Consider the following 10,246-nt stretch of genomic DNA (forward strand, 5'->3'; position numbering starts at 1 on the left):
GTCCATAGTTACAGTCTGGATCTCACTATTAGAGATGCGCAAAGAGTGGGGAAATTGTCTGTGAATATTCATTTGCACTTAAAATAATATTTTGATGTGACAGTGTTCATGCCCCTTTCAGGCTGAATGCCACAAGCACTCAAGCTTTATTCTTCTTCTTCAGTATTTGTATTGCCTTAGTACCAAATGTTCTCCATTAGCAGTGGATTGCACCAGGTGCTGTACTAACACATACAAGGATAAGTCCCTCTCCCCACAGAGCTTGACTACATTCACTAGGGCAAATACTCCACAAAAGCACATTCTGTGTTCTCCAACATTCCCCAGCATTCCCCAAAAGTGATTATAAAATTTGCCATTCATGCTGGATTGACTCATTTACAGAAATAAATGAATCCAGGAACAGAAACAATTCCCCATGATTTTTATAGCATTAACCAGCACTTGCAAACATTCACAACAAACTGCTCGCACATGATCTGCAGACCAATTAGTGGCCAGAAAAATTAATAAATAATATTAAATATTATGAACTAATGTAAAAGTTTTGTGAACAGGGAAAAGGTGAAATTCACTGGAGAAATTAGTTGCAAATTATTTACTTATTCATAGATTCTAGGACTGGAAGGGACCTCGAGAGGTCATCGAGTCCAGTCCCCTGCCCGCATGGCAGGACCAAATACTGTCTAGACTTGGCTCTACTTACACAAAGTAATATGCGAAATACCTGGGGTAAAATTCTGGCTCACTGAAATCAATGGGAATTTTGCCATTGACTTTGATGAGGCTGAATTTCACCCCACCATCTGGAATGTGCTTTTTTCTGGGTTGATACGTGCTCCAGAGAAGGATGTGGGAGAGGCCTCTAATATCATAGTGCCTTGACTTTAAGAGTTCCCAGGAACCTCAGACACAACAAGGTCTTTTATATTCTAGAAAGAAAAGTTTCTAATATCAGTAGATGGCACTATTACAGATAGTATTACAAGTTTTCTTTTAACTGAACATGAAGGCAGTTAGATCTTGGAAAGTGCTCTGCTGTTAGTTGTAGTGTTGGTTCTTTTTAGAAGTTTTTGCATATACAAGTAAAAAGTTTATTCATTGCATGAGTCTCTCTGACCGGAATCTATGGGGTCTGCCCCCCCAAAAAACATTACATGTTAAATATCCAACTGAATTCACTGTCTTGTTTCAGAAGCTGTTGGTGCATTGATTTTTAGGCAGGTATATGCAAACTTAACATTACCTGTCCAAGAGCAGGCCTGAGCTTTGCAACCACTACCTGGTAATGACTTGTTCTTTATTTCAGTGATTTCAGGTAGATCTGATTGATCCCACCTTCTGTAAAGCAATATGCAAAATACTTGGGATGAAATTCTGGCTCACTGGAATCAATGAAAGAGTTACCATATGTCCAGCTTTTCCTGGACATTCCCTCTTTGGCTCCGCCCTCTGTCCTGTCGGATTTGTTAAATAACAGCCAATGTCTGGGATTTCTGCAGAACAGACACTGCAGCTGAAAAAGAGCCCCAAATGGTCTGCTTCCCGATTGGTCCCTCCCCGCATCCGATTGGTGCATTCACCTGCAGCCACAGCTGCTGGATCCTGCTCACCCAGACCCCAGCTCCCAGTCCTGAGGAAGAGGTCCTGCAGGGAGGAGCTGACTGATGGCTCTCATTGTGTACTGGGCTTGTGCCAGCCATCCTGCCAGTGTGACAAAGAGCAACACTGCCCCCCCCCAATGAGTACCCCTGGTGCAGGTACCCCCTCCAACTCCCCCTCCCCACTTCCAGCAGTGTCCTCTTTTTGAGAACCTGAAAATGGTAACTGTGATGGGGTGGACTAGGCCCAGAGTCCCCCTGTTGGAGGCCTCAGGGTCCTGCCACAACCATCTCAGGAAAGGAGCAGTGGAGCTAAGTCTTCCAAGCAGCCTAGAGAGTCTGTGTAGGAAGCAGCCAATCAGGAGAGGAGGCTGCAAGGAGCTATCCAATCAAAGGTTTGCAGGCTACTATAAAAGGAGCTGCAGTGCAGCAGAATCTAGCTGTTTAGAGCTGAGCAGTGAAGGTGGTGTTTCTAATGGGCTGAAGGATGGCTTCATGGACAGCTCAGTACTGGCAGGGACCCTGGAGTGAAAAAGAGCTCCTGGCTGCTGGGCCTGAACACAGAAGAACCCTGAGGTAAGGGTGAAGCATTGGTGAAGACTAGGTTTGCAGGGTAGTGGCCCAGGGAACTGAAAGCAATGTAGTTAAATGGATACAGTTGTGAGTGGCTGCTATTCTTAGGGTCTCTGGGCTGTGACCTGTAGTAATGGGTGGACCTGGGTCCCCCCAGCTGCTACTGGGAAAGTGGCCTACAACTGGACAGTGATAAACTCCCTTGAAAGGGATTTGAACTGTTAAGAGGCCAGAACAGAGTGGGTGAAGAGTCTCCAGGGAGGAAGCCCTGGGGGCATGACCCCATACCAGGGGCGTTTAACAACTTTGTTGGACTAATACCCTAGAAGGGCTCCTTTTGAGTTGTTTCATACATATGGTGTGAGACTTGGTTGGAGGGCTGAATCACTAGAGACTGCCAGAGAAACTACCAGAATAGATCACCACTGAGCAAAAAGGTGTAGACATGCCTGAACAAGGAGGTGCCCATGAGAGGTGGGTGCCACCCCATTACAGTAACCCTTCTGTTGCCGGCACAGAATGCCCAAGGACAGCAACAGCAGGGTTCGTTGCCCGGTGTGCTTCGCGCTAATAAACACATCAGGGATGGAGAAACAAACAAAGTTTATTTGGGATTCCAAAGCAGTGCAAGGAGACTGGCAAGTCTCAAATCAAGCACACTAACAGGAACAGCTTTTCTTCTTTTATACATTTTGCAGTTAAGCCTCACCCCCCCCCTTTCCCCTCTAGCCCTCCCTTTCTCCCCCCCCCCCATTCCTCCCTCTACCCCTCCCATCCCTGGTAATAGTTACTAAGCAAATAACTATTACATTTAAGCAGTTAAGTCATTCTTGGCAGCTATAAGCCTAGCTTGTTAGTAACTTCTTTAAACCGTTATCTTGTCCTTTTTCCCTTCAGCCAGAAACATGCACACCTCATTATTACCGCTTGATACCGGTGTGAGCAGGAGGTTGCACACAGATAACTGGTTGCTTACATATTCCAATTGCACCTGGCTTTTGAGGTTGATTAGAGTTTAAACATGGAAGAAGTTTGGTTCATATAGGCCTAGTGCAGGAAGTCTTCATTGACACTTTGTGGCCTTCCCCCCCTCCCGAGTTACCTAGGGTGAGGCCTAGTGATGTCAACAAATCCCTCCTTTGAGAATACTCAACAAGCCTTTGGCTGAGTTTTCTCATATTCTGTGGACAAGATATGATTGAGTGCTATGAAGCTGGGGTTTTCAATGAGAGGGTATGCCGGGATTTTTGGGGAGCGGGGGGCACAAAGCTTATGGAGGAGCATTTTAAAACAAGCAGTTAGGAGGAGGGTGACCAGGCACAGTACCACACCTGTGAGGAGGAGACACCCAAGGCCACCCCCCAGTCCTCCTAGGTCGGGCAACCAACTTCAAAGGGAATTGAAAACCGTGGGTTCCCTTTCCTGGGCCTTCCACTGCTCAAAGGCCTGTTCGGCCGACAGGACGTGCTTGTTAATGTCCTGTGAGTTTTCTGGTACATAAGTACAATATTTATTCCCAATAAGGGCACTCAACCCGCCCTGGGAGGCTAAAACATAATCTAAGGCCTGTCTGTTTTGCAGGGACAGCAACCGGAGCTGGCATAGCTTTGAGTTAAGGCTTTTTTTTATGGCTAAGGTTTTATTGGCATACTTGGTGAGAAACACAGAGAGCCTACGATAAAATTGGGTTAGCCGTTCCACCCCATAGGATGGGAGGAGGATCATACCCAACCTGTCTCCTTCCTTAATGGGCTTTGAGTTGGCATACAAAGATTTACGCTGCCTGGGGCGGCCAGGGGTTGTCCCTTAATGTATACTGGGATTCAATGGCACAGTTTTGCGACAAGGGGGTACCCGTAGTATTTCTTCCCCTACTGAACCATCCCCAGCAGATATCTGACCAATTTTGGGGAACTACCCTCCAGGGTAACCCTGCTGCGTGGTGCGGGATTTGGGAGCATACTCAGCAGTTAGAGAGGTTAAACTCTTGGGCAAAGCAAATCTTCAGGGACTCATAGGTGTTTGTTTTCAAGTTAGTAGGGATTCCTTTCCATCCCGCATGTGCCGGGAGGGGTGGGGGGGGAACGGGAGGTAACAAGAGGAGTGTCCCTATGGCAAAGAGTACCACTGTGGCAGACCCTGGACCTGAACTCATGCTGGGCAGGTGACCCTAGGGCCTAACAATTACAATTCCCCAAATACCCACAAAATAACAATTACCAATAGTAGGCAGATTAAAAACAAAAAGGACCAGGCCACCAGGTTAGGCTGGCCCTGTGAGAGTAAACACAACCAAAGCTTAGAGTTTTCACGGGGAGTGCGCTGTGACTGTCCAAAGAGACCACAGGGCATTCCCAGCAGATCTTATTGTTTTTTTTTTAATAACAGTTTAAGTCCCAGGTCGTCGCTGGTAGTCCTTTTCCGTAGGCTGGATGGTCCACCATTCAGGAGCGGGCACTGCCTTCAGACGGGAGTGATGAATCCAATTTTTGTGTCCTTCGACCTTTGCTGCTGTGTGGGAGACCAGCAGGACGGTGTGGGGTCCCTTCCACTTTTCTTGGAGAGGCTCGTCCTTCCAGGTCCAAACGAGAACGGAATCGCCTGGCTGCAAGGAGTAGACAGGGGCATCCAGCGGGAGAGGCTGCAAATCTCTGGTATACCTGTGGAGAGAACAGAGAATAGCAGACAGAGAGCACATATACTGAGATAAAAAGCCACACCCCATTTCCCACTCCCCTGCCAGAACCGGTGTACCGTTCATAGGCCATGCCCTTTCAAACATAATCTCGAAGGGACTGAGCCCTAACCTGCCCTTTGGGAGAGCGCGAATGCTGAGCAAAACAAGGGGTAAGGCATCAGGCCACTTAAGGGAAGCCTCTTGGCAGACCTTTGAGAAGTGCCGCTTAAGTGTCTGATTTGTGCGTTCCACTACTCCACTGGCCTGCGGTCGCCATGGAGTGTGGAGCTTCCAGGGGATTTGCAGGGCATCCGATATCTTCTGAACAACTTGGGATGTGAAGTGTGTTCCGTTGTCAGATTCCATCCACTGGGGGAGTCCGAAGCGGGGAATGATCTCCTTGACAAATTTCAGAGCCACCATTTTGGCAGTGTTGTTATGGCATGGGAAGGCTTCAGGCCATCTGCTGAATCGATCCACCAAGACGAAAAGGTATTTGAATCCTTGGGTCCGGGGGAACTCAGTAAAGTCTATTTGCCAAACCAGTCCTGGGCCTGGGGTAGGTTCCGGAGTGGCTGGTGGCACTGACACTCCTGGTCGAGGGTTGTTCTTTTGGCAGACTAGACATTCAGCCTGCACCTGGGAGGCCAGGGGTTTAAGTCCAGAGGTTAGAAAATATTTATTCATAAGCTGGGTAAGAGCCTCCCTGCCAGCGTATAATTCTTTGTTTCTTCACCAGGGTCAGTTCTTAATGTCTTTTGTAGTCAGGAATTCCTGGACTTTGTGGTTTCAATGAAGCAAGTGTTCCTTTTTCTCTTTTCCTAAAACAGTGTGGTTCAGCATCATACAGGGGAGAGGTTACTAGCACATCACCCTGTCTTTAAATAGGCTTATCAGTTGGAGAGTCCTCCCAAGGTGGAGGGGTCTTTTTACAGTGAGAAGCCTGGGTTCAGGTGTGCAGTCCTTGGCACTTCACAGTGGTGTTGGTGGTTAACAGGACTTGGAAAGGGCCTTTCCAGTGTGGAGCCAAAGCAGTTTTTCGTTGATGGACTTTACGTAGACTCAGTCTCCTTGTTTCAATGAATGGCAGGGCTGCTAGGGTCTTTGGTTAGCACTTCTTTTATCTGTGAGAAAAGAAACCTAACACATTTCATTAATGCCTGGCAGTGTTTTGCAGATCTCATAGTTGCTTGGGCACATTCAGGCCCCCCTTTTCTTGGTTGTAACAATGTCCTTGGATGGGGCCAGCATCTTAGCTTTGGACTGAGCTTGCTAGCTATATTTTTTTCCCCTCAGTTAACTCGTTCTGTTCTTTTTCCTGCTCTCCTTCTTGGCTTCTTTTAACTTACAAAGGAAACTTCCACTCTTCACTCATACACCTTTTCCCAACAATGAACAGATACACATTGCCATTATACACCCTTCCAATAAAATAACTTCTCGTCCTGGTTTGTTGCTCCAAAGCTCTGTATAGCACACCCACTTTTGAGGAGTCCAACAAAGTTCAGGAGGCTCACAGTGACTTTAAGGCAAGGGGTGAGACCCACAGCGGCAATTAACAAGTCATCCACATATTGCAGGAGGAAGACCCTGTCCTCATTGTCCCACTCCTCCAAGACTCTGGCCAGGGCCTGGCCAAAAAGGGTGGGGGAATTTTTAAATCCCTGGGCCAACACTGTCCAGCAAAGCTGCTTTTTAACCCTCCTTTTGTCCTCCCACTGGCTCCACTCTGAGGCTTGCATGGCTGAGGGCTCAATTGCAAGGGTCATTATCCAGGCATTCTCTGGGGGTAAGGTGAGGGTTATTTTGGCTTGGGTGAAATGCAGGGTGGCTCCTAAGCGACAAAGCAGGTCCCGTCCTAGTAGAAGTGTTGGACAATCGGGGAGGTAAACCAGTTTGTGAAATAGAGTTCTGTTTCCCAAAGCACATTCCTCTGGGGCATATACTGGGCACTTGGTTCCTTTCCCTGTGGCACCCACCACAGTGAGGGACTCTGACACAGGCAGCTGCAGGGGTTGGTTTACGGCTGTTCATGCAGCTCCAGAGTCTATTAAAAAGTCTATGTCCGAATCTCCCACCCGCATTTTTACGCAGGGTTCCGGGGGCAGGATAGTCCGCCTCCCCTAACACCCCTATTCTTGATCCTTCGCTGCCATCATAGGGGTACCTTCCCTTTCGGGGCACTCATTTTTTCAATGTTCCTCCTTCCGGCATATGGCACACTGGTTGCGACCCAGACACTTTTCCTGTGAGCCAGGGCGCCCACGCCCACGTCCTCTCATTCCCCAGCCCCTTCCACCTTCCTGGAATTTTCCCCTGCCACCGGCCTGTACTGCTGCAACCATCATTTTCGTTTGCCTCTTTTCCTTTTCTTTAGACGCAACCTGATTACGCTCCACCTCAGACAGCAGGGTCCGCATAAGGACATTACAATCATTCCAGTCAGGCTTACAGCTAGCCAGGCACCCTTCAAAGACCGAGATAAACTTGCTTGGGTTCGTAGAGAATTCCCCTGCCTGTGCCTTAAAGGCTGCTAGGTCCACCGGGTTAAAAGGCACATGGGTATAAACCTGCATAGTAGTGGCCTGATTCCTATCTGAGTCATGTCTGGACACCACGGTCTCAGTGATCAACGGATAAAATTCCACCGAGGGGGCAATCTCTGGGACCTGAGACACCTTGTCTTTATATGGTGGGGGTGTGATAGCCAAAGGGGACACCGGACCTGCCATTACAGCTGTGGGGGGGTTCTGGGGACTAACAATAGCTACTACCGAACCTGTTGGAGTCAAATTACACTTTTGCAAAATATCTGACCTATCTCTTAGCAACATAAACAACTGTACATACATATGTTCATTCCATTTACCCGTTTGCTGACAAAACAGAAGTAATTGAAGGATCGTGTTATAATTAAGTGATCCTTCCGGTGGCCACTATTCCTGGTCCTCTAGCTGATATTGAGGCCAGTCTACTGTACAGAACCTTTTTAATCTACTTTTAGTTATTGGATTTGCACCAAACACTTTCCAATTTGCTAGAATGCATTCTAAGAGTGTACACCTTGCCCTGCCTACAGTACTCTGTCCCTAACCCATAGGGAGACACTGGGCATCCCCAGGTCAAGACAGATAAAGTCCCCACTGGACCGTTCCTACCTTATCCACGGGACCGGTTCCCCACCGTCGCCCGCAGCTGCTTCTCCGCTGCTTGACCGCATTGCACGGTTGTGCCCTCCGGGGTCGACCAAACCACGTCTCCGCCGAGGCCCCCGGTAAAGTCACCAGCGCTGGGCGTCGGTCGTCACCGCAATCTGTCGACCTCCGAGAGGGGTCCGGGCAAGGCTAAATTTCAGCCTCGAGCCCACCCAAGGACACCAAGACTGTTGCTGGCACAGAATGCCCGAGGACAGCAACAGCGGGGTTCGTTGCCCGGTGTGCTTCGCGCCAATAAACACATCAGGGGTGGAGAAACAAACAAAGTTTATTTGGGATCCCAAAGCGGCGCAAGGAGACTGGCAAGTCTCAAATCAAGCACACTAACAGGAACAGCTTTTCTTCTTTTATACATTTTGCAGTTAAGCCTCACCCCCCCCTTTCCCCTCTAGCCCTCCCTTTCTACCCCCCCATTCCTCCCTCTACCCCTCCCCTCCCTGGTAATAGTTACTAAGCAAATAACGATTACATTTAAGCAGTTAAGTCATTCTTGGCAGCGATAAGTCTAGCTTGTTAGTAACTTCTTTAAACCGTTATCTTGTCCTTTTTCCCTTCAGCCAGAAACATGCACGCCTCATTATTACCGCTTGATACCGGTGTGAGCAGGAGGTTGCACACAGATAACTGTTTGCTTACATATTCCAATTGCACCTGGCTTTTGAGGTTGATTAGAGTTTAAACATGGAAGAAGTTTGGTTCATATAGGCCTAGTGCAGGAAGGCTTCATTGACACTGTGTGGCCTTCCACCCTCCCGAGTTACCTAGGGTGAGGCCTAGTGATGTCAACACTTCAATGGGAGTTTTGCAATTGACTTTGATGGGGCTGGATTTCACCCCACCTCTGGCATGTGCTTTTCTCTGGATTGATACGTGCTGCTGAGAAGGATGTGGGAGAGGTCTGTAACATTTTTTGAATGTTGTGTTTTCTAGCTGAGCTGCTTGTTGTGGTGGTGGTTGCTATATAATTATGAAGGAGTTAATTCAGGCATGAGCTGACCTGCAAATAGACAGGAATGCAAGCACTTCTAATAGTCCCTCATTTACCAATAATTAAAGGACAGCACAGAAAACTAACTGCTTGAAGCCCATATTAGGGGTGCGGGGGTCACAAATTGGTTTGAACAGGTTCAAGATATACTGGCAGACAAAGGACTTTGCACCTGGTTAAAAGGACACATGTCCTAGAGGGGACAGACAAAGAGGAGACAGTGTGTGTCTGTGATGGAGTGTATACCCCCCGCAGTATAGCAGTCAGGAAGAGGTTGATGGACAGAACTGTTACTTCCAGAGTGAGCTATGACTTAGTGACTGACTAGCAACAGTTGGGATAAAAGCCTGTAGCCCAGGCAGAGTGGGGTGGCTGCCAGAGAAACTGGGGATGTCTTGGGGTGTTTCCTCAGCAGTGGCCTGGCAAAGAGCCACTCAATGAACAGACTAGGAGGCCCGCCACAAGGAGAGCGGGTAAGACTGCTGGGCAACAGCAGAAGGGACATTTCTTTCCCTCTTGACCTGCAAGCTGGGAAAGAGAAGGCCAGACTCCTGGAAGCCCATGTTAGTCTGGTCAAGGCCTGACATTTTATAGGGTCAAGGAGTAGCCAGCGAAGGCCCAGAGAGCCAGGAGACTGGGCTCTTAAAGACAGGGTATCATAATGCCTAGAGCCTTGTGAAAACCTTATTTTGGATAATTTTTCACTTTATTTTTTGGGAATTTCATTTTTCTCTCTCCAGGGACGTGGGGGTTGGGGGCCTGCCCCTGCTTGGGGGATTGAAATGAAATTCCCTGAAGCGGGGAAGCCTGGAGGTGTGGGCTGGAAAGTGAATTCATCCCGCAGTGGTGGCTCCAGTCCTGCAGCTGGCCTCAGCTCCCTGCTCAGGGTATTGTGAGCCGATGCATGAGGTTGCAGTGCTGCTCAGGTTTGACTGGCCTGCCTCCTCCCCAATTACAACTGGGGGGTGGGTGAGCAGGCCAGACCTGAGCAGTGTTGTGATACCCTGCGCTGGGTCACAATGCCACTCATTAACATTTGACCCAACCTGAGGGGCATTTTGTTTTATCCTTTTGGTTTTTATTTTATTTCATGTTATCTTGCATTTCGAAAGCATGGGGCTCTAATAATTACCCTTTGGATAAGGATGAAGGAATGAGCACCTTCACAGTCCCCCAGAAGTCCATTACTACT

The sequence above is a fragment of the Chrysemys picta genome, chromosome 10 (genome assembly GCF_011386835.1).
Source record: "Chrysemys picta bellii isolate R12L10 chromosome 10, ASM1138683v2, whole genome shotgun sequence".
Classification (NCBI taxonomy): Eukaryota; Metazoa; Chordata; order Testudines; family Emydidae; genus Chrysemys; species Chrysemys picta.